The 27,650-nt window shown below is 48.6% G+C and overlaps 2 long non-coding RNA genes across 3 annotated transcripts; one reads left to right on the top strand and one right to left on the bottom strand.

Annotated features, from left to right (window-relative positions):
- The first annotated feature begins 187 nt into the window (after window positions 1–187).
- Window positions 188–25,635, top strand: LOC144934451 (uncharacterized). Of its 2 annotated transcripts, none has more exons than XR_013637164.1 (4): window positions 188–246; window positions 3,669–3,771; window positions 21,635–21,790; window positions 24,697–25,635. It is a non-coding gene; the product is annotated as an uncharacterized LOC144934451 (long non-coding RNA). The 2 variants fall into 2 exon arrangements; XR_013637165.1 differs by lacking the exon at window positions 188–246 and adding an exon at window positions 2,507–2,655.
- Window positions 17,102–22,609, bottom strand: LOC144934450 (uncharacterized). The gene is made up of 3 exons (XR_013637163.1): window positions 22,464–22,609; window positions 20,243–20,430; window positions 17,102–17,340 (listed from the first exon to the last, which is right to left on the bottom strand). It is a non-coding gene; the product is annotated as an uncharacterized LOC144934450 (long non-coding RNA).
- Window positions 25,636–27,650: the final 2,015 nt, after the last annotated feature.

Below are 27,650 nucleotides of genomic sequence, written 5' to 3'. Positions count from 1 at the left end.
GCTGCCCGTCACCGATTATATTCCCTAGCGCGCATAGGCAGCTGCTCGCTCTAACGAGGATCACCATTGGCCCACGCGCCTAGCGGGCCCCGCCTCTCGCCGGGGCGCACGGACGAATCGGATCGCGGGATCCTCTCGGCGCTTGCCGGTGCAGTCTGGGAAATAAAAAGCGACGCCCGGATGACTTTTTTTCTCCCAATAACACTCTTCGCTGTTGGTGAAGCTCGCGGCCAATCATCGGAGAGCGTGAGATTGGCGGGAACTGGATTGTCACGTGGCGCGCACGGCGAGCACGTGGGCAGTGAGGGGCACGGTTGGGGGACGCATTGAGGAGCGGGGTACCGGGCGGGCGGTTGGGAGGTGGGGGGGAGGGCGGTTGGGAGGTGGGGGGGAGGGCGGTTGGGAGGTGGGGGGGAGGGCGGTTGGGAGGTGGGGGGGAGGGCGGTTGGGAGGTGGGGGGGAGGGCGGTTGGGAGGTGGGGGGGAGGGCGGTTGGGAGGTGGGGGGGAGGGCGGTTGGGAAGGGGGGGGAGGGCGGTTGGGAGGGGGGGGGAGGGCGGTTGGGAGGGGGGGGGAGGGCGGTTGGGAGGGGGGGGGGAGGGCGGTTGGGAGGGGGGGGGGAGGGCGGTTGGGAGGGGGGGGGGAGGGCGGTTGGGAGGGGGGGGGGAGGGCGGTTGGGAGGGGGGGGGAGGGCGGTTGGGAGGGGGGGGGAGGGCGGTTGGGAGGGGGGGGGGAGGGCGGTTGGGAGGGGGGGGGGAGGGCGGTTGGGAGGGGGGGGGGAGGGCGGTTGGGAGGGGGGGGGGGAGGGCGGTTGAGAGGGGGGGGGGCGGTTGGGAGGGGGGGGGGGCGGTTGGGAGGTGGGGGGGAGGGCGGTTGGGAGGGGGGGGGGGAGGGCGGTTGGGAGGGGGGGGGGGCGGTTGGGAGGGGGGGGGGAGGGCGGTTGGGAGGGGGGGGGGGAGGGCGGTTGGGAGGGGGGGGGGGCGGTTGGGAGGTGGGGGGGAGGGCGGTTGGGAGGTGGGGGGGAGGGCGGTTGGGAGGTGGGGGGGGAGGGCGGTTGGGAGGGGGGGGGGAGGGCGGTTGGGAGGGGGGGGAGGGCGGTTGGGAGGGGGGGGGAGGGCGGTTGGGAGGGGGGGGAGGGCGGTTGGGAGGGGGGGAGAGGGCGGTTGGGAGGGGGGGGGGGAGGGCGGTTGGGAGGGGGGGGGGAGGGCGGTTGGGAGGGGGGGGGGAGGGCGGTTGGGAGGGGGGGGAGGGCGGTTGGAGGGGCGGTTGGGGGAGGGGGGGGGTTGGGAGGGGGGGGTGCGGTTGGGAGGGGGGGGGGAGGGCGGTTGGGAGGGGCGGTTGGGAGGGGGGGGGGAGGGCGGTTGGGAGGGGGGGGGAGGGCGGTTGGGAGGGGGGGGAGGTGGTTGGAGGGGGCGGTTGGGAGGGGGGGGAGGGCGGTTGGGAGGGGGGAGGGGCGGTTGGAGAGGGGGGGGGAGGGCGGTTGGGAGGGGGGGGAGGGCGGTTGGGAGGGGGGGAGGGCGGTTGGGAGGGGGGGGAGGGCGGTTGGGAGGGGGGGGAGGGCGGTTGGGAGGGGGGGGGAGGGCGGTTGGGAGGGGGGGGGAGGGCGGTTGGGAGGGGGGGGGAGGGCGGTTGGGAGGGGGGGGGAGGGCGGTTGGGGGGGGAGGGCGGTTGGGAGGGGGGGGGGCGGTTGGGGGGAGGTGAATGGATATGGGGGCCGTGGTAGGCCTCGGTAAGGTAATTCACCCTTTTTATCGGGTTAAAGGGTAAAGGTGTCAACATGCCAAGGGGTAAGGTAATGGGTAGGGTAAATGTGGCTCGGAAGAATTACCACGTAGGGTGAAGGTAGCGCGACGTATTACCCGGTAAATATGGCGCAGTCCGTGGCCTCCATTTAATAAGTAATATTTATTTTAAACTTTTTTAAAACACGCTTTTATGAAATGTACTAGTAATGGCAGAACTCCACGACTCCAGGAAGTTGCCTCGAAGCTTGCCATAACGTAAGGGACCGTGGTCATTTACAGCCAACATTTGAGCATGGACAATTAGACCCAAGCCGAAACATAACATATAACAAATAATGTTTAAAAATATAGATTTTTTATGATAGAATATATTATTGTCATCAGTATGACATAAGTATACCAAGTTTGCAGTCGATGCCACATTGAGAAGTGGGTTAAAATTGAGTTACAAGATTTGAGGATACAACAACGACAACAATGACAAGCGTGTAAAATTGGAATCATCGAGAGTATTCTATATGAATAAAGCACTCTGCCTAGCATTTACCATTATAAACCTTTTTCATGTGTAGTAGTACCCCAGTAATTACCCTGTAATCAGATCATTTGTATGGGGTAAGGGTAAAAGGTAGGGTAAAGGTAGACTCGTTGCTTTTTACCTTACCTGTTAAAGGGTAAAAGGTAGGGTAGAGTGATTGTATTGTGGTAGGGTAAAGGAAGGCTCGTTTTTATCTTGCCTTGCCGAGGCCTAGGCCTAGGCCATGGGTATGGGGGCATTGAAAAGCACGGGGGCAGGGGAACGTTATTCAGAGACCGGTCGTAGAGGTTAAGATGCGGAGGGAGCGCGGTCGAGAAAGCACCTACCGAGGACATGGAGCAATGAAACGTGTCGGTGAAAAAGCGAGATAGATGGTAGGTTCCATTAAGAACGAGTGAATTATTAATTAAATACGTGCCCCAGTATCTTTTTGTCATCAAATGCTCCCCATTCATCAACTCCCCGTGGTGAGTGATGGGGCAGTTGTGGAGAGAGTGGAGAAGTTTCCATACCTGGGCAGTGTTGCATTTGACCGGCTCTGATTTGGCAGCTGAGGTCTCGCTCCGAATCAGTCGTGCGGCATTTTCTTTTCATCAGCTGCGTAACGCTGTGTGGAAGCTACCTGGTCTGTCGCTCCACGCGAAGCTCCATGTTTTCTCGGCCAAAAGTCACGCCATCCCTTCTCTATTGCTTGCGAGACGTGGAGCCCTCTAATGGAACTTTTGCACCGGTTGGAAATAGTCTGGCTACATTGTGCGAGGAGTTCACAGATCCTTGAAAGATTTGGACACAGTTCCATCCGTGAGCTCCTCCCGGCAAGCGATACTGCGTTGGCTGGGTCACGTAGCCCCATGCCCAGCCACCGCACGCCGAAGAAGCTTCTGTTTGGCCGGATAGAAGGGGCCAAACGAGATGGAGTGATGTGGTACAGAAAGATGCGGAGCTGATCGGACTTTCCTATGACTGGTACCAGCAGTGTCAAGATCGGCCCCTGTGGAGTAGGTTCGTGAAGGACGTTGCTTGGGAGTTGAAGGCAAGTCAGTCACCCTCCAGCAACAGCGAGGCAGAGGAGCGACACAGTTGGTTCAATCTGCCAGCCATCTCAAGTCAATCCATGTGCCTGTTGTGTGAACTGCCAGCGGGACTCCGACATTTTACGTGGCCTCAAAATGCACCTAGCATGGCACAAGTGCCACAGTGACGTCACCGCCACTCAGTGGTGAACTGCGTTTGTATTAATGAATGAGAGAGTGACTTAACGTCATATTGATTGCGTGTACTCTTTCTGCTGATGACGATCATGGCCCTTCTGATGTTCCTTATATTGCTCTTGATACTTATTTTTCTGATGTTGCTGCTCATGCTTCTACTGCTGATGCTGCTGTAGGCTCTACTGGGCCAGAGACGGCTGTGCTCGTGGCTGCTGACACTTGAGACGGCTGCTGCTGTTGGACAAAGCCCATTCACCTCGGTGTCCACCCGTGCCAGCGGTAAGCATCATCACCTTCCTCTCGGGCACCCAACGCTCGCAATCATCTGCCGGGCACTCTCACCCGATCGTGTGTGAGGGTATGCGAGACTGAAGGTGGAGCGGTGGTGGAGTGGTTAGCCTCTTGCGCTGCGAATCCAGTGATTTAATTTAGTTTCCCAGCCACGGTTGACATCCGTGGAGTATTATCTGAATCGGTTTCTAGGTGTCCCCTGGGTCGACCCAGCCTAAAAATTACCACCTGGTGTGGTGTGTTAACATCAACACTGGGGTGTAGTGGTGGGCACTGCCACTCCTTCGTGCCCCGTGTTGGCTACCATTCATGTGCACCAATAGGCTGTTGAAGGCAGGGGCGGTTTCTTCATTAGGGCGATTGGGCGACGCACCACCAATGTCATTCAACCACAGAGTCACGCTAGCCGTCACTGCCAGCCTCTGGATATAGTCCAATCAGCGTCATGTCACGTTCTGTGGAGTACCGCCTCTTTTTGGGCGATTTCACTACGGCTGAGAATCGCCCCGAGTGGCCCCATAGACTTACATTCAAAGATGTTTTTTTTCGAACGGGGGCGCTGCAATGCATTCTCTATGGCTTCCGGGAGGGCATGCACTAACGTGCTTACGTCATCATACGTCAGCACGTTTCATCCAACAATATAATTTATCGCTACCTAGTGGAATCTTTAATAAAATAAACTTGAGTGGTTTGTTTTAATAGTGAGTATATAAACAAACAAGATGTATTGTAAGAGTCACTTTATTTTTCATTAATATTAAAGAAGTGAAGTTGCCTTTACATGCTTAAGCTGTTAATTTATTCATTGCATGGGTGGACCTTATCCTTATCAATCATCCAGACATTTGCCCCCCCTGAGAGATTTTGCAGGAGCCGCCACTGGTTGAAGGCTACATTGGGGGAATTTTATTTGCGTCAGAGCTTCGTGTCACAGTCTGTGGTCACTGAAGTAGTCAGCTTTTCCCACCGCGTGCCAGTGATCCAGCGCTTTTGGAGACGAGGTTTGGTGGAACACAGATGGTTACTCTTTGGTTATTTCGGTAAAGTCACGTAGAAATTAAATAATAGAATACGATGTTTCGATTGCAACACAAGCAACCATCATCAGGTACAAATAAATGAGAATTAGAAGTTAAGTGTAAAACAAACAAGCACGGCACACCCTCCCAGTAGAGGTGGTTCAAACTAGATTCGAGGCTTAGCAATCTTTGGAAGAACGTAATCAACCAGGCTATGCGTTAACTGTGTGCTAACCGACGCTCTGTGTTTCATTCCATTACACTTCCTAATTTTACTAAATTTGCTTTCTACTGTGCTTGTTCCGTGCTTGTTTATAAGTCCATTCTCTCCTCCGGCCGCTATGGGCAGGAATTCCACACAACTCCCCCTCTGCCCCCTCTCTCTCTCTATTTAAGGCCTCGATACAGAGATGTTGTCTTTCTGTGTGCCTATGTGTGTGAGTCTCTCTCTGCTTGTGTGTCTGTCTGTGTGTCTCCATGTCTATGTTTTGTCTCTCTCAAATTTAGCAATCTTTGGAAGAATGTAATCAACCAGGTGGGGTGTTGACTGTTGTGTTGGCCGACTCTCTGTGTTGTATTGCATTATATTTCCAAGTTTACCATGTTTGTTTTCTCATTCATTTGTACCTTATGATGGTTGCTTGTGTTGCAATCGAAACGTCGTATTCGATTATCATTTAATTTAATTTCTATGTGACTTTACCGAAAGAACCAAAGAGTAATTCACGAAAGCGTCGAACATAGATAGATGGTTGTGAAACTAGCAAATTCTATGGGGTGGCCTATTGCACAGAGTAATTGAGTGGGTTCGTGAACCCATCTTTGCAAAGTAATCTTGTCCTGTCGTAAAATGGATTTTCTCCAGGTACTGAAGTTTGTGTTATTATCACACAAAAGAAATGTATTTTAATACTCGTCTTTTTTCCTCATTTTTTTCCTGATTGTGCTGTCTGTCATGTCATGAGATGAGGTTTCCATTCTAATCTCACAGTGCAACATTTCATATAAGCAAACACTAGTCAATGAATATCACAGAATTTCCTCTGAAATGCCTTCAAACAACTGGGAATAATATTGATCGCATAAGAGGCAAACTGATATTTGTAGTTCTCAGAGATTAAATGTAGCCAGATGAAGTACTGAACCAAATTGAATGTTTTTTTCTGGTATAGTCAGTGGTGACTAGGCTGAGATCATCACCTCGCTTCACTTGAGAACCCAGTATCTCGGTGGTGCCAGCTCAGCGTTTCGACTTCTGAGACACCTGACCAGCTAAAAAAAAGGTGACATTTCTAAAAGGGAATTAATAAAATATTAAAAAGCAAGGACCTTCAAAAAGAGTCTTGAGACTCGGTCTGATTTTTCATGAATAAAAAACATAATTTAATTGAAATTTATAATAGCAACATTATTGAATAACCTCAATTAAAATGTAATGACAAAAGTCAAAAGTAATTTCCTACTGAAATGAGCATTGGGGTGGTGTTGATCTGCGTATAGTTTTGAGTTGGTGGAAATTCCTCATTCCTACAGTGGGGGAAAGTCTATAGAGCAACGGCCATTGACTTGCCCACATTGACCCCAGAGAGATGACGACTCAAGTCAGCCTAAACCTGTATTTGAACTCGCGTGCCACCGCTCGTTGCAGAGCCGTGCCGCCAGGCCAGATCGATGAATGCATTTGAGAATGATTAAAATAGCGTGTGGTTTAAATTATTAACATGAAAATTACTTTTAAAGCATTAAAGTGTAATTATAAAGATTTCTAATTAGAAAAATTGAAATTAGTTCAATATGACGTAACGTTAAACTTTACTGATTAACTTTGTATAAAAATAATTTTAAAAGGTTGCAAAGGTTAACCAATGAGATGTATAAAAGCAATTTAAAGAAAAAAAAATATCTGACAATTGCCTTTAAAAAATCCCAAATTAATATCTCAAATGCTTCATTCATATACATCTTCAGAACAATGCTTCTTACATCCCATGGATACAAATACAGTTTTGATCTCATGGGGTTTTACATGGCAGATTTAGATATAGGTGCTCATCGTATCGGTGCCTCCATTGGTGCACCTTGTTGATTATATCCTGGAATCGCCACCGTTCCTCATGGATACTTTAATTGTGCTGGGCTTAATATCTTACTGAAAAGTTTTGTGGCTCTCCGATGGATTGGAGTAAGCCTCGAGATTGGATGAGACTAGCAGCCATAGCAATATGTATACTGGATGTGGTGTGCCGAGTGGAGAAATGTTTTCAAATGGACTCGGCTGAAATTCAGTTCTGCATGTGTTCCATGTTCTTCTCTGATATGAGTTTTATGTATGCACGTTGAAACTTCTTTCAGACCATACGTAGTCAACCGTGCTAATCAGAAATGCGTGGGAAGGAACACAAACTAAACACAAAAAGCAGTTGCAAAGAAATGCGTTTTCAATTTAGATTTAATAGTGCATAGCGCCAACGGCTTCCTAATATATAGAGGAAGAGCATTCCAGGCTGCAATAAAAGTACAAAGAGGATTTGTATATACGTCTGTGTAGTGGTGATACGCGCTGGGGGTATACGTCGTGTGCCAGCGCGTATGTACGTGTGTGTGTGTGGTGACGCGCGCTGACGGGGAGGAGCAGGCGTCAGCGCGCGGGTGGGGGTAGTGCTGCTGATTGGCTGTGTGCCGGTGACGCGCTGAGAGGGAGTGATCGGGTGGCAGCGCGGTGTGATTGGTCGATGAGTGGAAACACGCGCTGGGCGGAAACGGATCGTAGAGATAGCGCGTGGTGATTGGGTAACTGGGGAGCGGTGCCGACGTTGAGGTCCGCATCCGCTCCGTCTCCCGGGAGGAAGGAATATATAAGGTGATGCACAGAGGAGTAGAGGGCAGAAGTGGAACCATCTAGGAATGAAGACGAAGGTGCAGAGATAGAGCCCGGAGAGGAGAGTAATGGAGAGTAATGTATAAGGTGTAGCCAGAGAGAGAGAAAGGTCTACACGAGCTGAGTAATGTATAGTGTGTAGCCAGAGAGAGAGAAAGGTCTACACGAGCTGAGTAATGTATAGTGTGTAGCCAGAGAGAGAGAAAGGTCTACACGAGCTGAGTAATGTATGGTGTGTAGCCAGAGAGAGTGTAAGGTCTACACGAGCCGAGTAATGCATACGGTGTAGCCAGAGAGAGTGCAAGGTCTACACGAGCCGAGAAATGCATACGGTGTAGCCAGAGAGAGTGTAAGGTCTACACGAGATAGGTACTGAAGAGTGTGTAGCCGGAGATGTAAGGTCTACACGAGACGGGTACTGAAGAGTGTGTAGCCAGATGTGTAAAGTCTACACGAGACGAGTGAAGAGTGTAGCAGAGGCGTAAGGTCTACACGAGACGAGTGAAGAGTGTAGCAGAGGCGCAGAGTCTACACGAGACGAGAGGAGAGTGTAGCCGAGGCGCGGAGTCTACACGAGGCACAGAGAGCCAGCAGCACAGAATCTACGAGAGTCGAGAGAAGCGTAGGGCGGAGAGAAGAGGTCACGAGTTGTACCGTTGTATGGTGACCGCATTGTGAAGAAGAGAGGCCACGCGTTGTATCGTTACAAGTCAAGATTTAATAAAAGAAGTGTGTTCTCGTCAAAGGAGTTTCCTGCCGTCATTTCCAATACTTCATCTGGCGTCAGATGTGAAACGGGCTTCCAAGTATGGAGACAAGGAAGACCCGTAGGACCCACGGGATTGACCGCGAGGAAAACCTGGACGACTCGGGGCCGCTGGTGGCGGAGGGTGAGGTGGAAGACTTGCCCACGCTACAGGATCCGTCGACGGCGCCGGGCGAGCGACCGGGGACCGAGGCCGTGCTTCGTGAGGCGCACTCCCGACTGGCGGAGCTGCTGCTCGCCGCCGCGTCCATCTTGGCGGAGATCAGCTCGTCGGGAGGAGCGGGGACGGTGGGGGACATTTTACAAGGTCGCCCCGCAGATTCCCGCCAAAACGAATGGGGGATTCCCGCCATTGCGCCTGGGCCTACTTTTGGCGGGAGCGGCGAGCGCCACGTGGTGGTGGGTTCCCAAGCGCGCGCATCGACGTCATCAGCGCGCGATGGGGTCCGCCATTTTACGTCTGCCGCTGGAGCCGCCATCTTACGCACCGACGGAGAGGCGGAGAGGAACCACGAGGCGGATGACTTCATTTTTCAGCAGCGTCTGCCCACATTGTCAGCCTTCAAGGCGGAAGGCGGGGACTGGGGCCAATTTCAGCGAAGATTTTTGGCGCATCAAGAGATGTCCGCGTGGTCCGATGCTACGGCGCTGCGGGCGTTGCCTGCCATGCTGGACGACGACGCGCTCGCGGCCTTCAGGTCTGCACGGAAGTCGGACCGCTCCACGCTGAAGGATGCGCTGGGTCTGTTGGCCAGGGTCTACGGACCTCTCTCGGCGTGCCGCCATCATTTCTACGCAAGACGGAAAGCGGCCACGGAGACCGCGCTGGCCTATCGCACGGCATTGCTGGCTCTTGTTGATGCTGCGTTCCCTCGGATGGACGAGGAGGGCCAAGACGCGATGGTTTTGGAGCAGCTGCTTAAGTTGGCGCAGGACCTGGGGGTCCCTATCAACACAGCTGACGAGATTGATATTTCTTCTTTGAGAGTTGCTACGAGTATTCAAGCGCACGAGGCCCTACAATGGAAACAAGGAGTTGGTTGCAACGCTGCCGTCGTCGCAGCTCCGGGTTCGGTGGTCACCGAACCCCAAGTCGTCAGCCCACGAGAGGAGGCGTTCGCCGCGGGACGACCAGGGGACTGGAGGCCGGGGGCTCGGTCGCCTCTGCGATCGGGCCGAAAGTCGGAGCAACCAAGATCTACTCCGACCCTCGTCACGTGCTATAACTGCGGCCTCCGGGGCCACGTGGCGTCCGGGTGCCGCGCTCCGCATCAGCGCGCCATGGGGGCTCGGCTGGACGACGACCGAGAGCCCAAGTCATCTCTACAATCCCCGGCAAGTCGCGGCACCTCACACGCTCGGCCTGTATACTCGGCACACATGGGACGCCGTGTCGCGGCGGAGGAGGGCCGGTTAAGGTTCGGGGATTCGGTTCGGCGAGGGGGGTTCGGCCGGGACCAGGGAGATATTGAATGGGCGGAATTGGGGCATAGAATTGTGGCTGCTTCGGCGGGTTCGTCCGTTGTTACGGGATCTATTGATGGGGTCGAGATTAGGGTGTTAGTGGACACGGGGGCGTCGGCAACTATTATATCGGACCTCATTTATAATATTCTTCCAGTCCAATGTCGTCCGCTGCTCCCGGTGGATGTGCCATTTTACGCCGCTAATGGGGGATCGTTGGGCATTATCGGTCAGATTAGGGCGTCCATTTGCATTGGAGATATCAAATTGTCGGGACCCGTTTTCGTTTCGTCTTCTTTGGCGGTTCCTTGTCTTTTGGGCACTGATTTTTTGGCTAAAATGCCCATTAAAATTCTTATCGATCAACGATGCATTGAACTGCCATCGGGTCGCCGGATTGCATTTTTGACGAGCCCTACTGACATTCGGACGGCGTGCGCTACGATACAAGCGGTGGCGACACAGACCGTGCATGTGCCCCCGGGTTCACAGATGTTAATTCCCCTCCGGTTGCGGAAACCATGGGTGAGGGAGGCTTCGGAACAAAGTATGCTTTTGGGTCCTTCTAACAAGGCTGTCGGGGGTCTTGATTTATCGGTGGCTCACACTTTGGTGCGGGCTGACAGGGATCCGTTTGTAATGGTTTTGAACGCGGGGTCGCGGCCAGCTGTCATTCAACAGGGCACCGTGCTGGCTCATGCGGCGCGGGTCCCTGTGGATGATGGGTTGGTTGCGCAGGTGGGCTCGAGCCCCGCGCGGAACGTTGAGCCAAGGGAGGACCTTGAGTGGGTCCATTCGCTATGCGCCGCCTCGGACGATTTGTCGGCGGTGCAGTTGGGTGCGCTGCGCGAGTTGCTCATAGAATTTTCTGATGTGTTCAGTAAACATAAGTATGACATTGGGTGCACGGATTTGTTGCACCACCACATTGAAACGGGCGATGCGGCGCCGGTCAAGCTAAATCCCTTCCGACTGAGTCCTGCGGAGAAGGAACATGTTCAGTCGGCTGTTAACGAAATGCTAGAAGCCGATATTATTTCGCCCTCCAGCCCGTGGGGAGCGCCTATTGTGCTGGTTAAGAAGCAGGACGGGTCCCTGCGATTCTGCGTTGATTTCCGTCGCCTGAATAAGATCTCTGTGGCTGACGCGTATCCGCTCCCCAGGATGGATGAGTCCCTCGATGCATTGTCTGGTGCGCGATATTTTTCGACTCTTGATTTGTTATCGGGGTTTTGGCAGTTGCCACTCGACGAAGAGTCGAAACCTAAGACAGCATTTCGGACTCCAGGGGGGCTGTTCCAGTTTAACCGGTTACCCATGGGACTTCACTCCTCTCCAGCGACGTTTCAGCGACTTATGGAGTTGGTTTTGTCGGGCTTGCAGTGGGATACATGCTTGATTTATATGGACGATGTCATTGTTTTCAGTAAAACATTTGAAGAACACCTCCAGCGATTGAGAGGGGTGTTCTTGCGAATGCGATCGGCTAAACTAAAATTTAAACCGGCCAAATGTCACCTCCTTCGTAAGTCGGTTAGATACTTGGGTCACATTGTCGATTCTTCGGGGATCTCCACCGATCCCGCGAAGACGGATTGCGTCGGTTCTTGGCCGACACCTACGTCCGTTTCCGACGTGCGTAGTTTCATCGGGTTTGCTTCTTATTACCGGCGGTTCGTTGAGCACTTCGCCACTATTGCAAAACCCTTGCACGCTCTAACGGCGAAGGGAGTGAAGTTCAAATGGGGACCGGAGGAGGAAGCCGCGTTTCGCTCCCTCCGGGACGCCTTGGTGGGTGCCCCACCCTTGTGTTATCCCGATTTTGCGAGTCCCTTTTTGCTGGACACGGATGCTAGCAACACGGGCATTGGGGGGGTGCTATCCCAAGTCGTCGGGGGGGTCGAAAGAGTTGTCGCCTACGGTAGTAGGGTGTTGTCTCCGGCGGAGCAGCGCTACTGCGTCACCCGTCGTGAGCTGCTTGCCATTGTCTTTTTTGTGCAACAGTTCAGACCATATCTCTATGGTCGTCACTTTACGGTCCGAACGGACCACGCGGCGCTACAGTATTCATTGAGGGTCGCCCAACCCTCGGGCCAGTTGTCGCGGTGGTTGGAAGTCCTCCAGGACTATCAGTTTACGACTACGTACCGTAAGGGGTTGCGACACACAAATGCCGATTGCCTGTCGCGGTTGTTGCCTTGTAATGAATGCGCGTGTTTGTCGGGATCGGCGCGCTGTAAACCGACGCTTGCGGGGGAGATGGGGGCACTGGCTGCGACAGCGGGCGCACCGATCGTGGATGATTCCACTGCCTCTCAGGGTCGGGACTCGCTGCTCTCGTTGTCGCTCAGCGAATGGGGCCGTCTCCAGATGGCGGACAGCTCGCTGCTAGCATTGCGCCGCAAGGTGGGGGGTCCCGAGGGGGACCAGGAGCGCACCGGCTCCTATGTACTTAAGCAGGGCGTGTTATTAAGATGGGACAGTTTGTCCCGGCGGAACGCACTCGTGGTGCCTTCCGCTGTAAGGGGGAGGGTTGTCTTGGCGGCCCACGAACGCCTCTTGCATTTGGGAGTTAACAAGACGCTTGCCCTGCTTCAGCGTGACTATTACTGGCCGGGAATGGGAAGTGATGTGGTAAATATTCTGAAGGGGTGCGTTGAGTGCGCCAGACGTAAACCACCGCCCGTGGCAGCTAATCCACCGCTGCAATCTATTCAGGTCTCGCGCACTAACGAGCTCGTTGCACTCGATATTTTGGGGCCCTTTCCAGTCACGCCGAGAGGGAATAAATACTTGTTAGTGGGGGTCGAATACTTTACCCGATGGCCTATGGCGTGGCCTCTCGCTAACCAGTCGGCAGCGGCTGTGACGGACGCCTTCGTCCAGGGCTATGTCCTGGCCAAGGTGGCTCCCGAACGCCTGCTGACCGACCAAGGTAAAAAATTTTCGAGTAAATTGTTGCAAGAGGTGTGCGATCTGTTGGGTACCAAGAAGGTGCGTACCTCCCCGTACCACCCACAGACAGACGGGATGGTGGAGAGACTTCACAAAACTTTGACTTCCATGCTGTGCCAGCAGGTGTGTGAGGCACATGTAGATTGGGACCTGCAGGTCCCGGGGGTCCTTGCCGCGTATAGAATGGCCCCCCATGCAGCTACGGGGTTTTCCCCATTCTATTTGATGTACGGTCGGAAAGCTGACCCGCCAATGGAAACGCAACTTGGCCTGTCCGCTCCACGAACTAATTCTAAATTGGCAGAACATATTAAGTTTAATATTCACAAGCTGACAGAGGCGAGGGAGGCCGCACGGCTTAATTCGCGGGCTCGCCAAATTGCTAATGAACGGTTGCGGGCACGGAAGGTGTCCATGCACGAATGGAAACCAGGTGACAGGGCCTGGCTGCATTGCCCTCAGGCACCCTTGGCTACGTCGCCTAAATTGTTGAGACCGTGGAGGGGACCCGTGGAGGTCGTGCGCGTTGCACGGCCCCAGTGCGTTCAGATAAAGTGGGGAAAGCGCCGTTGGTACGTTCACCCCTCCCGACTGAAACCGTTCTCGCCTCCATATGGCCTCCCCTTGTGTCGTGATGGCCGAGCGTGTGATGTGACCGGCGACCCACAGGGGGAAATGTCTCTGCCTGATCCACACGTATTTTCGCCTGATCTGCTCCCAGGTGTCTCGGAACTGACAGCTGCCGACCACCGGCGGCCGGATCTCCGCGGCGGGGCCGGCCCTTTCAGGCCCGTTCCGCGCCGTCTGGAGCAGCCGGAACCGCCGGACGGTCGTCAGTGTCCCGCCCCATACGACGGACCAGCCAGACGGACTCGCGCCAGGTCGTGCTACTTTGCGTGACCCGCCTCGTGAGGAGTCGGGGCAGTTGGAGCGCCTCGTCACTGCGTGTAGTCGCAGGGACGCTGGGCGCGTTCGTTTTCTGGATTTCGCTTGTGTTGTGTTGTTGACTTTTCTTGTGTTCGTTGTCAATTTGTACATAGTTGTTGTTGTTGTTGTTATGTTACGGGGCACACTGGGGGGTTACGGGGTTTTTTTTGTTTTGGTTGTCGTCTTATCGTTGCGGTTGGTTGTTGTTAGCAGCCGGGCCGGCTGCGAGCTATGTGGGAGGGGGTGATGTAGTGGTGATACGCGCTGGGGGTATACGTCGTGTGCCAGCGCGTATGTACGTGTGTGTGTGTGGTGACGCGCGCTGACGGGGAGGAGCAGGCGTCAGCGCGCGGGTGGGGGTAGTGCTGCTGATTGGCTGTGTGCCGGTAACGCGCTGAGAGGGAGTGATCAGGTGGCAGCGCGGTGTGATTGGTCGATGAGTGGAAACACGCGCTGGGCGGAAACGGATCGTAGAGATAGCGCGTGGTGATTGGGTAACTGGGGAGCGGTGCCGACGTTGAGGTCCGCATCCGCTCCGTCTCCCGGGATGAAGGAATATATAAGGTGATGCACAGAGGAGTAGAGGGCAGAAGTGGAACCATCTAGGAATGAAGACGAAGGTGCAGAGATAGAGCCCGGAGAGGAGAGTAATGGAGAGTAATGTATAAGGTGTAGCCAGAGAGAGAGAAAGGTCTACACGAGCTGAGTAATGTATAGTGTGTAGCCAGAGAGAGAGAAAGGTCTACACGAGCTGAGTAATGTATAGTGTGTAGCCAGAGAGAGAGAAAGGTCTACACGAGCTGAGTAATGTATGGTGTGTAGCCAGAGAGAGTGTAAGGTCTACACGAGCCGAGTAATGCATACGGTGTAGCCAGAGAGAGTGCAAGGTCTACACGAGCCGAGAAATGCATACGGTGTAGCCAGAGAGAGTGTAAGGTCTACACGAGATAGGTACTGAAGAGTGTGTAGCCGGAGATGTAAGGTCTACACGAGACGGGTACTGAAGAGTGTGTAGCCAGATGTGTAAAGTCTACACGAGACGAGTGAAGAGTGTAGCAGAGGCGTAAGGTCTACACGAGACGAGTGAAGAGTGTAGCAGAGGCGCAGAGTCTACACGAGACGAGAGGAGAGTGTAGCCGAGGCGCGGAGTCTACACGAGGCACAGAGAGCCAGCAGCACAGAATCTACGAGAGTCGAGAGAAGCGTAGGGCGGAGAGAAGAGGTCACGAGTTGTACCGTTGTATGGTGACCGCATTGTGAAGAAGAGAGGCCACGCGTTGTATCGTTACAAGTCAAGATTTAATAAAAGAAGTGTGTTCCCGTCAAAGGAGTTTCCTGCCGTCATTTCCAATACTTCATCTGTATTGTGGGTAATAGTGAAATTTGAGTTGTTGCTCTGCATCTACATCAGCCATACGAAATAAGCAATTTGTTGTTAACGTCACTGTTGGCGGAAGGTCATCCACTAAAGGGAACTCGAAAGAGCTTCTCTATTTGGTATTTGGCCTACTCTTCAATCCAGGCCAGACGCCTTGGAAGAGGTGGGTGTACCCACTCCTTTTCCCCCACCACATGCTATCTGTCGAACTTGTGGTGTACTCGTTCATACTGCTGGATGGGGGGGATATGGGAAACCCGATTAAAAAAAACACATTAAGATCCATCACCCTCACGGGCCAGACTGCCATTGGATAGGTGGCCTGCTTGTATAAATTCTGCTGAAAAACTTTGATCTGGAAGGCCAGCAGGCTGACATTCTGATGAAACCTAAACATTTGTGTTCTTTTTTGTTGTTTTGCCATGCCACTAGCTATAAATATGAGTGTGAGTCAGGCACTTGACCTATACTTGGACAGGTTTCTTGTCAAAATGTCACGGGGTGGGCCACGGTCATCAGCCCCCCCCTTGCACCTGGAGTGGTTTTCCTGTGCCTATCAATATTATTTATTGCCACATTTCACCAACGTTTAACGAGACCTTTAGAGACGTGCAGTCACGATACCTCCTGTGGAATTGTTTTATTTCAACTTTTTCAAAGGTGAACCTTAGTCATCCTTTGAGTGGAATTGGTGCGAGTTATTGTAAGTGAGGAACTGACCTCTGATACACAGCCCAATAATATACACAGCGTACTTCGTATATATATGTTTGCACGTTTTATTTAGCGTTTTGGTGGCACGCACTGCGTTTCAAAGAATGGTCACGGTAAAGCATATGGTTTCGCTGCCATTTATACATTTAGTACATTTCGTATTATGTGCTTTTTAAACAAACTAATCCGTGCATGCGCGTCACATGTTAATGAAACCACACATCATTGTTTACATATACAGTACATACAAAGACATTTCGCAATCCACTGCTGGATGAGAGCCCTCCTACTTTGTGTGTGTTTGTGGGGAAGGGGCAGGAGGTTATTTGCCCATAAGGCAGTGTGCGTAGCTGTGGGATCATAGAAGTGCAGTGCAACAAAGGATGTTGCTGCTCTGTCCTTTGTTGCCCACAATGCAGCTCCGTAGCCTATAACAACTGTTATGCACGTGATCATCCACCAAAGCGCTATTTAGGCTCTGTGCGACTTGGGTTTCTGAGGTCCCATGAAATTTTATTTCGGCAGATTTGATCGCAGTCTATGTAGTCGACGTGACAGAACGTTAAACCAATGAACATTATGAATATACTATTTAAAGCATGACCTATATTACAGTGCTAAATAAACATTCGAGGCGAAATAAATACACATCACGTCCTAATCTTGTGTTACGGGTGTAAAGAATGCATTAAAAATCGACCATAACAGACGGCATCAGTACCACATCAAGTTGTAGGTAATTATCAAGCGTCAGACTTGGGTCCTTTACAGATGTAGTGTTTTATTTTCAAGTGTTGTGGTTGTACGTATTGCAGGCGTAATATGTATGCGATATTTGTTCGTAGCTTCTTTGTACAATTCTGCAGTGTGTTGCGAGTCAATGTGTTTATTGTACAAGTTGTTATTACATTGCTACGTCTACCTATAATTACCTATAATTCTGTAATTGTAATCTCCCTATAATCATGCACTTCCATTCCATGAGAGTGTAACCAGCACTACTGTGTATTAATAAGTTATACAATGCAGGACATGTTCGTTCTTGTTGGCAAGATATTATACAGGGGTAGAGTGGTATCAAGACAGCAAAGTATGGTTTGTGATAGCAAACCAAATATATCATGAAAATACAATGCAACTCGCTTTTACGAACGTGTCAAGAAGGGTACAGCATGCGGAAGCCTCGAGACGGATGAATAGGAAGAGAAATTAACGAACGTGATTTTTAAGAACTGCGTTTTTTTGTTGTAACGGAAACAAACATGCAATTGTTTTTCCTTTCATTTGAATCTTACAGGTACAGGGTTCGTTTAGTGGAGGTCTTAACGCTTTCTTAAATATAAAACAACACTTGTCAAAAACGGGAGGATGATCTGCCTTCGCAGGAGCTTCAAACCACTTCTCAATAAATTATCTCCGATGAGCGATGCTTCATGCGCGGCCTCTGCTGCAGCTGTAAAATAAATAAAAACACGTCTTTTAAAGCAACAACATTAGTCTAAATGGCACTATTATTTTCATCATCATCAAAATACAAATTGGCAAGTGTACTATTGCAACCGAGGGATGGAAGACATCCCAGAGGGCTGTCCACCGAGTAGATGGAGCAATGAAATCGATTTGTGTGCAGGTGTGCAACCAAAAATGAAACTTGAAACCATTGGTGGATGAGCTTTCTCATTTGCAGCCCCTGCAGTCTGGAATACCCTCCCACTCCACATCCGACAAATTAACGCCACCAGTATTATTCAAATCTGAACTAAAGGCCTTTTTGTTAATCCAGGCATACGCTGAAAAATAGGTAATCACTTTTTGGACATTGGATCGATTTTGGCACTCCACCGCCGCCCCACCAGCGAAGGCTTCTTGCCTTGGTTGGGAAGTTGGGATTGTGATCTGGGATGTGTCGACCTAATGATACACTCTTTTTTGATGTTTGTGCTTTTTGTTTTGGTTCAATTTCTCAATTTGTTTATTCATTTTTTATTTTGCTTGGTAGTAGGGGGTTTTCATTTGCTTTGTAGTGGATTTATATGGGATTTGGTCCTTATATAATTAATGTACAGCATTATGGGATGCTGTTAGCATGAATGGCGCTATATAAAATGAAAGTATTATTATTACATTGCAGGATCACGAGATGATGGTTTGGTGGGAGGCCTTCATCCAGCAGTTGATTAACCATGGCTGATGATGGCATTGCATAACATTTTGGAATATGCTACAAAACATATCGCATCACACATTAATCACCGGAGCATGTAAACAACAGCACGTAACATTCTAGGTACAAATTACATGTTAACCATTGTGTATTTTTTAAATCCTTTATATTAAGTTCACTTGCTTGCTTGCGCGCTTACGACCGTGCAAATCTTTCGGTCGTTTTTTAACCCACTTCCCGTGATCCAATCGAGCTGACATTTTGCACACAGACTCGTTGTGCGTGACAATTTATTTTCGTGAAAATGTTTTCCAAAATTTTCAACATTTTAGGATTTTTTATTTTATTTAATTACCAATTGCTTAATGGTGGCAGGCAATCATCTGACCCATAGGTGGCAGCCATCTCAAGCCAGAGGACGAGAGGACTCTAGCTGCCACGCATATAAAGGATTTATAGTGAAAAACTTTGTTTTTACGGGTTAATTTTTTATACCTCAAAACTCAACACACTTTAAAAAAACGACTTGTCACAGACCCCAAAGCCATCGTTAATGAGTAGAGAGAAGTCCGTCACCCAGGTGATGGACTTTTAGATTATGAACCCCTTATTTTGTTTTATTTATTTCCTTATTTTGTTTTCATAATCGGCTAATGTAAGTTGCAAACCTACCATAATTGTAATAACAATGCAAATTCGGGATGTCTATGTTGTGTGTTAACTTTATTGCATGCCCTTTAACCAAGTGGGCACCTGTTGATATTCACGATCTCTTCCACGCTAGAGGGAAGTTGTCAGTACATTTTACTTCATATGCACACACACATAAACATGTATGCATATGCTATATGTAGCATGTAAATTTAAGGTTGTACAAAGCAGAAAATTATGCTCAGTCTAAGTGGGAATAATATTGCTTTTGTGAATTGAACGTGAATGCAATAACTGCAATTGCGTCACATGATTAATATCCTTCCTTTATCAGGGGTTTTCAGCGGCGTTTGTTTTAGCATGCAAACTCCCAATGAGACTCAAAGTCAAAACTGGTAACGAATTTGACTGCTTAAAAAATGCTGCTGGGTGAATATTGATCCAAAACAGATGGACATAATTGTTTTTGTTTTGGTGGTGCAACAGATCCATCCGTATCTGTTTCCGAATCTACTACCACCTAAAACCCATCAAGACAAAGCACAAATAATAATAATAACATACCGTGAGCTATGTATAAATGAATTGGACACTAAGTTTTTGTCCGTGTAAAAATGTCTTGATTTTTTGTTGTTATCCCTCTTTGACAGCCCTAGTCAATCCAGGGCTCCTGAATGGCTGTGTAACAAAACATTATTTTTTGTTCCTGGGTAGTAAGTGTTATTTCCTAATTGCTTATGCCTCAAACGTACAGAAACTGGCTATTATTCCCCACAAACTTTGCTTTTGTGACCAGGACAGTGATATTTTGAAATGTACCTATTTTCAATGAGAAAACGCGGTGTGCATTAGTGTCATTCCTTCACGTAAAGTCCTGGTCACAAAAGCAAAGTTTGTGGGGAATAATAGCCATTTTCTATACTTTTTAGGCATAAGCAATAAAAAAAATAACACTTCGTACCCAGGGACAAAAATTGTGTTACATAGTGAATTATCATAATTAGTAAATTCGGTAATTTGCTCCACTCACTGTGGCACTATGTTTCCGAGACGGGTATCGTCTCCCAGTCGAAGGTGATGTTGCTATGTTGCTTTGACCCAATTGGGAAATTGGATAATGAAATCCTTCCCCACACCGTAGTGCCCGTGGTGGTTAAGCCTCTTCTTACATTTATAATTATTTAAATTACAAACTAGGGAAAATGCCACTCAAGCTGTAGTACATTTTAATGTGCTATTTTTATGGAGGGACTGTGTCGTTGTCTTTGTGTTCTCTGGGACTGATCTTACTATTATTTTGCTGCCTTGCCCAAGCTTGAAAATTGGTGTACTTATATATATTTTTTTACAAATATAGTTAGTCTATTTTACGCATTTACTTTTACGTGATTTGCTTTCCTATACTTTACACACTGGGCGTTTTTTTCTAACGTGTAAAAAAGAGCTTCATAGCACATCGGATTTCCCCTGGGATAAATAAAGATTCTGATTGTGGATGCATCTGACCGGCGGTGTTGGGTGGCGCAGGTGACACACTTACCCATGGCCTCTTCATGCGTAGGGCTCTCCAGGAGCCTCTCTCCGTCAGCAGCGATCCGTGGCACCCAGCACGGGTCGCCCACAGCGGGACAGTGGCATGCGCGAAAGTGCCACGTGAGGTAGTGGCATGGGAGGCATCGTATTGTCGGGTTTCCTCCGAGAGAAGTAGTCGTTTAGCAACTGCAAAAACTGTCGCGACACACGCGCGTGCGCATACACAGACACGGAACAGAGACAAAGATCGTTGTGTAGCCATACGGACGGGTTGGGACAAGTGCACTCGTCGTTTTGTTGGGAACTTCAAAATTAAGGTTGGCATGGCGCACGAAGGGGTGTTGCGGTCGTCATCACGTCCGGTAGACTTTTCCTTCCCAGTGCTGATGTTTCCACAGCGCATTAAGTACTCGTTTAATCCCGAGGCCAAGGGACGTGTTTAAATACCAGTGGCCAGTGATTCAATTTCTGATGTATTTAGGAATGAAGTGTTTTGGAAGGGGGATAAGACTGCACTCTTATAATGTTTTGTTTCTGAATGTCAACCAATGCATGTCACCATGACACTGTGCAATTGGTCAGTGCTAAGAGGGTAGTTACGGGAACCATCGCGCGGTGCGGGGCACCACGACATTGGGCAGCTGAGGATCACGCAAGGCGGCAGTGAGTAACCAGTGTGGTTTGTGTTCATTATGCCCACACTAAGGAAATGTTAAGTCCCATTAGTTCGGAAATTGGATCAGGATAACCGTGAGCACCATTCAAGTTGTTATACATAAAGATGCATAACTCCGTGCATCTGGGCTGCAAAGGAAACATTGCGTTTTTACAGAAATCGAGTGCAAAGTTAATGGCAACATTAAGAATGTGTGCAGTTCCTAATGCTGTATGTAGCGAACTCGCATAAACGTAATCAGAAAATATTCAAAACTATATTTTCTTGAAAGGAATGTAATAAAGTAAAAAATTATAAAACTAAAATGAGGACACATTTTACTACTGGTCTGTCTCGTGAGTATGCGTGAGCATTAAACGTGAACAACAACTCGTACAATCCACAATGGTGTGTGCCTTTATGAGCTTTATGTGGTCGTGGGAATGGAAATGCATCACAAATGTATCCAAGTATAACGGTAGAACTCATAATCAACCTTTCGTACAGTCACACGCTAAAACACGCCCGTATACGCACGTACTGAGGTGCACGCTGGATGGGAGATTGCATGTAAAATTGTTAACAAGCATGAATGTTAAATTGTTATCAAGTAACTAGGAAATATTGACGTAAATTAATTTCACATGTAACATTGCATAATAAAAACTTAATTTACGTTTAATCCAGTTTGTTTCTTGATATTATTTATGTATGTACGTTGAACTTCTTTCGCACTGCACGTAGCCAACCGTGCTAATCAGAGGTGCGGGGGAAGGACGACATCGCTGGGTGTTGCCGCTGTGCGTGTACGCCACAGAGCCAGTGCGCGCTACCCGCTCTGCGGTGACTCATCTGCGCTGGAGCTACACCGCAGTGCAGACAGGGTTGCCACGTCTTGAGGTACGAATAACTGGGACGTGCCACAGGATGAAGGATGTCTCACCATAACCGACGAGGGCGGAACTACACGTTCATGCATTGTCTTGAGTGGGGTATTATTTCACGACTGATAATAAAAACTGGGAATTTTGATTAACTATAAACTAAACTTTTATATTTACCAGGTAAGGCCTACTGAGCTGTATAGATCTTTTTCATAAGTGACCTGGCCACAAATGATAGCTCAACGAAGTGGCTTATCACGTGGAAATTTATCGCATCCAAACCCTCTATAAACTCGTGTTTCTAAATGTGGAGGGAAAAACCGGAGCACCCGGGGAAAAATCCATGCGGCCACGGGGAGAACATGCAAACTACAAATATACAGGTGTCAGGGTCCGGATCAAACCCATGACCTCCTGTATATAAGGCGAAGTAATTAATACCTCGCCACCGGAGCACCTCATGTGTCCTCGGAAGATTTAACAGATTTCCCAGGAACGCTACTGCAAAACGATGAAGATCCTGGGAAAACCAGGAAGGATATTCGGACTGTAGCTCTCATGCTGCCAAGACAAATCATCCGTAAGTAAAGTAGTTGGGTTTGAGTGTGGTTAACTCAAAAAAAGGACATTCCTGGCTAAAAAAAACCAGGACAGGTGGCCACCCTAGGTGGAGTATGTAGATTTCTCACCAGTTCCTGGTTGAACGGCTTGTCCAGGGACTTGAGCTCGTCCACCACGGCCGTCGAGCCGCGCTGCGGTGAGCCGCACGCCAACAGCGCCAGCATCGCCATCCATGCCGCCACGCAGGCAGCCCCCATCGTGGCCATGGGCGACGGGCTGCAGGAAGCTACAGGGGACTGCTCGGTGGGTAAACGTGGGGCGGCAGCGAGGGATGGCGGAAGGGAGGGGTACGGGCTGGCCACTGCTGCCTCTGCCGGTGCTGTGGGAAGAGGAGGAGGAGCAGGCGACGAGCGGTGCGAGCGGCGGGGAGCTTCGGGGTCCCCTGTGTGCTCCGCTTGGGTTTTTATCGCCCCGCTCGCCCCCCCGCCGTTGACATGGGCCGAGGTGCGTGGGCGAGGGACGGCCTCCGCGCGACGTGGAGTGGCACCCAACCGTCCCTCCCCGCTCCCTGCTCATCCCCAATCCCGACACCCACTCTGCAGTGACCGGAGCATCTCTCTTCATGCCGCGCACTTACTTAACCGCCTAAATTTAACGCAAACACATTAACGGCGTAAGCATAAATTCGCAGGGAGACCTCGAAATCAAAGCACATTAATGAAGTGTGATCTTTGTGTGAATTAGGGTTGTTAAAATTGGTATTGCGTGCTTTTCCTGTAATCGGATGAAAATAAAATGTTCATCACTTTGTCACACGTTAAAGAAATTCACATTTTTTACTGGAAACGAAGAGAACTGTTGTGGTGTCACGGTCAGAATATTGGACTTGCATTTTAGAAGTCGCCGGTTCGATTTGATCTCCTGACAAGGCAGTTGAAAATGTCTTAAACAATCTCTGCCTCTGTCCAGCCAGCAGTATAACTGTGCATATACACCACAGTTAGTCCTTGGGTAGGTCATGTGTGGTGGGAAAAAGTGTGGGTATGCCAATCTCTTCCAAGACGTCTGGTCAGTTTGGATGATTAGACCAATTTTTTACTTCTAGTGTTCCCTCTGTTGGAGGCACCTCCGCCAGCAGTGGCGTGAGCCATCAATTGGAGGGCTGCACCTTTACCGCTTAACTTTAACTGAGAAATAAAATAAATCACGACGTTTCGGACTGTTTGAAAACAGTCTGCCTCAGCAGCAGACCATGCTTTCCCACCTGATGACGGACGCTTGTGTTGCGCCCGAAACGTCGTGATTTATTTTATTTTATACCTACGTGACTTTACCGAAAGAACCAAAGAGTATGGATTCCTGCAATCACGAAAGCTTCAAATCAAGATTTAACCGAGAAACGAGGGCAAATTAACCACTCGGTGGCCTACGCCACCTTGTCGTTTGTACTCCCCCGCGGGTGCCAATGGGTGCGTCCATTCCTAAAATTCCACAGAAAACGATTACCTGTTCTCAACTTTGGAACCGCTAACCGATTGTGAAAAACGCTTCCTGGTTATTGTGTAATAGCCCTCATAACAAATGCGAAACAAAGAGAACTTACCTTAGCTAAAGTATGTTACTAAATCTGAGACTGTACATTTGCTTGGTGATGCAGAAAATGAACCCAGGTTTTGTGTATTGACGTGTTATTAATTATTATTTAAAAATAAACACCAGTCTTACTAGTAGAGCCATACTTTAAATTGTGAATTGCATAATGTTTGTATGCACACAATGGTTAAAAAGTAACCACACTTGACATTACAAAATGAGGTTGCCATCGTTTTGAACTATCAGATGGAATATGCTGAGCAAAAAATATGTACATGTAATGGGGATTGATTGAATATACTTTGGTCAGCGCGGTTTAGTGACAAGGGAGCCAGGACTTGTTGAGATTTCACCCTCTACTGATGTTGGCCTCAGCCAGGAATAAAACTCGGGTGGCTGGGTTCATAGTGCCGTGTGCGTGCCACTCCTATCATGGAAAATACATTTTAGCATTTGCATGTACGTACGTTGTGGAGTCATACACACTAATTTGGTGAACCCAGTTTTGGGTTTAAAGGACAAATATACGTAATCGAGCCTACGTGGCCCCATACCAAATCTCCTGATCCATGAATTATTGAAAGCAAAACACTAAAAAAATACTTTAATGCTCTTTTAATATTTAAAAGACCTTCCAAAGGTGTTGAGAATGTTTCGTATAATTAAATAGCAGTCCGCTACCGTGGACATGATGGATGGGAGGGTTAAAGCCATTACACATTGTTATTTTTGTATTTGTTTAAATTTTAACCGAATGTTCCTTTACAGGAGCTGTCGGTGAGCTCAGTGTGCGAACCAAGAGAGGCTCACCTGGTCGCACAAGGGAGATGATGGCTTGCTGTGGATGAAATTAAAACGAACCACTGACGACCTGCGCATTCCGTATCACCAGCTACAGCACCGCACATTTTGAGGACCAATGAAAAAAAATAATTCTCTGCTGTCTCCGCAGTTGTGGCTATGAAAATGCAAAATACACCCTCTTCCCTACCCACAACTGCGTTTCACCTGAGAAAAGTGCATTGGTGACTCGCAGTGGAAGAAGGTCTGTGTAAGATGCGCCTGTAGATGGTGAGCTTTGATCACTTTACTGATAAACTCTACACAACAGGTGACGTTTTGTGCAGTGGCCCTTCTTCATAGCACACAATTGTATTTAAAAAAATATGCTATGAAGAAAGACCATTGGCCAAAAGAGTCGCCTGATATATTTTCCCTTTTAAAGCAGTGCTATCGACATTTGTGATTCGTTTTTTTGTTATTTTGTGTCGGTGCACCACTGCCAATGAATCTGCGACGAACAATGTTATCTTTTTACGGCATCTGTATTGTTACTGAAAGGGAAATTTCATTTTGTTTAGTGTATTTTATTGTCGTGGTTGTCGTTTATGAAGTAGGGTTTCCCCTTTTTTCTGGCAACAAACAGGTGTTAAGATGTTAAAACACCAAACTGAGACCTTTTACAAGAAATCATGTCTGCATTAACCACAATACTTGTGGTCAGAATGCAAACAAAAAACATATATACATTGTCTTTGAAACGGATTGGTCCACACCAGAGACAGCTTTTGAGCCTAGTCTCGAAACGGTGTTAGACCAGAGGACGTCAAAATACCAGAGGACTCCTTTTGGCGCCTTTTGGCGTCCTCTGATCTAAGTCTAAGTCTTGAAGCCTCATAAAATCACAGGTGAAGGTGGGCACGGAATATCAGCAAGGTATCTTCTAAATCACAGTTCCTACAAAATTTATGCTATCCCCACAAAAAATAAAATTCTTGCCAACAGGTAACAAATACTGAGTCTTGATTTTTGTTCGCCACCAATATTTAAAAATGAATGTTTGCGTTGCCTTTTTTACTGTAATCTAGAATGACACAACTAATGCGATAAGTTTACTTCTAGTTTTATTTCCAGTTTAAAGGTGACAGCGTACAACATTTAAACCAAATTCAAGCAATACCGTGTCTTGAGTGTGGGGCTGAGAATTATTTAACCTTTAAGAAGAGGCTGAGGGGGTCGGAGTGTGGGGCTGGCTCCACTGAGATCATGGGTTTGAGTCCAGGCAGGTTGCCTGTGATTAATTCGGGTTCTCTGGTGGAGTGAGTTGATCGTCTAATGTGGTCACCAATGACCGCACATATAAGCCGTCACTTTAATTAAACATTTTGCAACTTAATGTGGATCAATTCCAGCTCTTGGAAATAAAAGTGTCGGTTTGATTGTCATGAAATGTATCTGTTACAGAGCGGGTGGGAGAGTGCTGTTAGTGTGGATACTATGACAATTATTTTGTATGAATTGAAGGGATCTCAGCTGTAGTGAAGTCTGATTTTGCAGACCCTTCTCTAACATGAGGAGGTTGCAATGCTTGATATGGCACCAATAGCAGAATCTGGATACAAAAAAAGAAAGGGCAATTTTTTTTTACAAGAGCTGTGTTATGCCTGTATCTGTAGGTGGGAGTGATCTGCTATGGAATTGTTTTATCAATCCCAGAGGCACACTTGGAGAGCTTACAATTAGCAAGCACCGGAACAAGAAGTAACATTTATTTGCAGGGGACGTTTGCTGCTATTGTTGCATATAAAGCAATTATAATTCATATTCCGCAAAGTGAGTTAACAGTTGGTTTCCATTACGTTAAGATGTTTAATGGACATCTGCACTGCTCGGGCACAAGGCAATTACATGAAACACAGCTGCAAGAAGTACATTTGGACTTTTTAATGCCCCTTGTATAACCGGAAAGCCGCATTGCCTGTAATTACATTGTTCAAGAGGCTTTTGCATTGAGACTTTGACGAAATCCATCGATGAGTAATTTGGCATGTGAGGGGAAACCAGAGTACCCAGAGAAACCCTACGCATACGAACGAGGGGATACTACTCAGAAGTTTCACACCGATGGATACAAGTCGTCATTCCTCTACTTCCATTTCCTGGCCACCTTGCAGCAGCCTGAGTGGGTGTTGGAGATTGACTTGTGCTTGTAATGCATTCGCCCTCACTCCCCACAAAGTGTTGGGTTCCAGATGTGCACCACTCATCTCTGAAGTTTACATACGTAATGAGCATTGAAGTTAAGATGTAATGTGGCGTATGTATGTTATAATTATAATGCTATGGTTGTAAAACAAATTTACACCTTTGTGAAATTGGACATTGGGCTGTTATTTCAAAGTAATGTGAATTAACATTGATCCTTCATACAAAATTCGGTATTAAAACTGCCTAAATGAAATACACTAGTATATTATCTTTAAATCACACTTTATTTACATTGTATGCTTGACAAGCATAGATACGAAACCAGACGTATGTTTGCATTAAATCTCTTAAGCAAATACAGTATCTCTTGCACGTACGTATATGAAACATTAATGAGTAATAGATCGGTGAGCTTTACCTCTAAGGTTGCATGGATTATGGAATGAAACGTGTCATTAAATATAATATTGGCTATTGGGCAGTGCCAACAGTGGTGTTCTTATTGATGGCTAGAGCTTTAGATTGTCACCCACTCCTTTCCTCTCACCTTAACCTTTATGGCCAAATCCCAGTTAAATAATGTTTTGTCGGGCAGAAATGCCGTCTAAGCCCTATTTGATCAAGTGGCTTTCTTGGCCACTGGATAATATTGTCCCAAAATAAATCACGATTATTTCAGTTTCATTCGAACTCAGTACCGCACGAGGGGTCATTATAAAGTTTTGACCAATCGG

This window comes from Lampetra fluviatilis, chromosome 10 (assembly GCF_964198595.1).
Source record: "Lampetra fluviatilis chromosome 10, kcLamFluv1.1, whole genome shotgun sequence".
Taxonomy (NCBI): domain Eukaryota; kingdom Metazoa; phylum Chordata; class Hyperoartia; order Petromyzontiformes; family Petromyzontidae; genus Lampetra; species Lampetra fluviatilis.
Note: the sequence above shows the minus strand (reverse complement) of the source record. Positions and strands in the feature narration are given on the sequence as shown.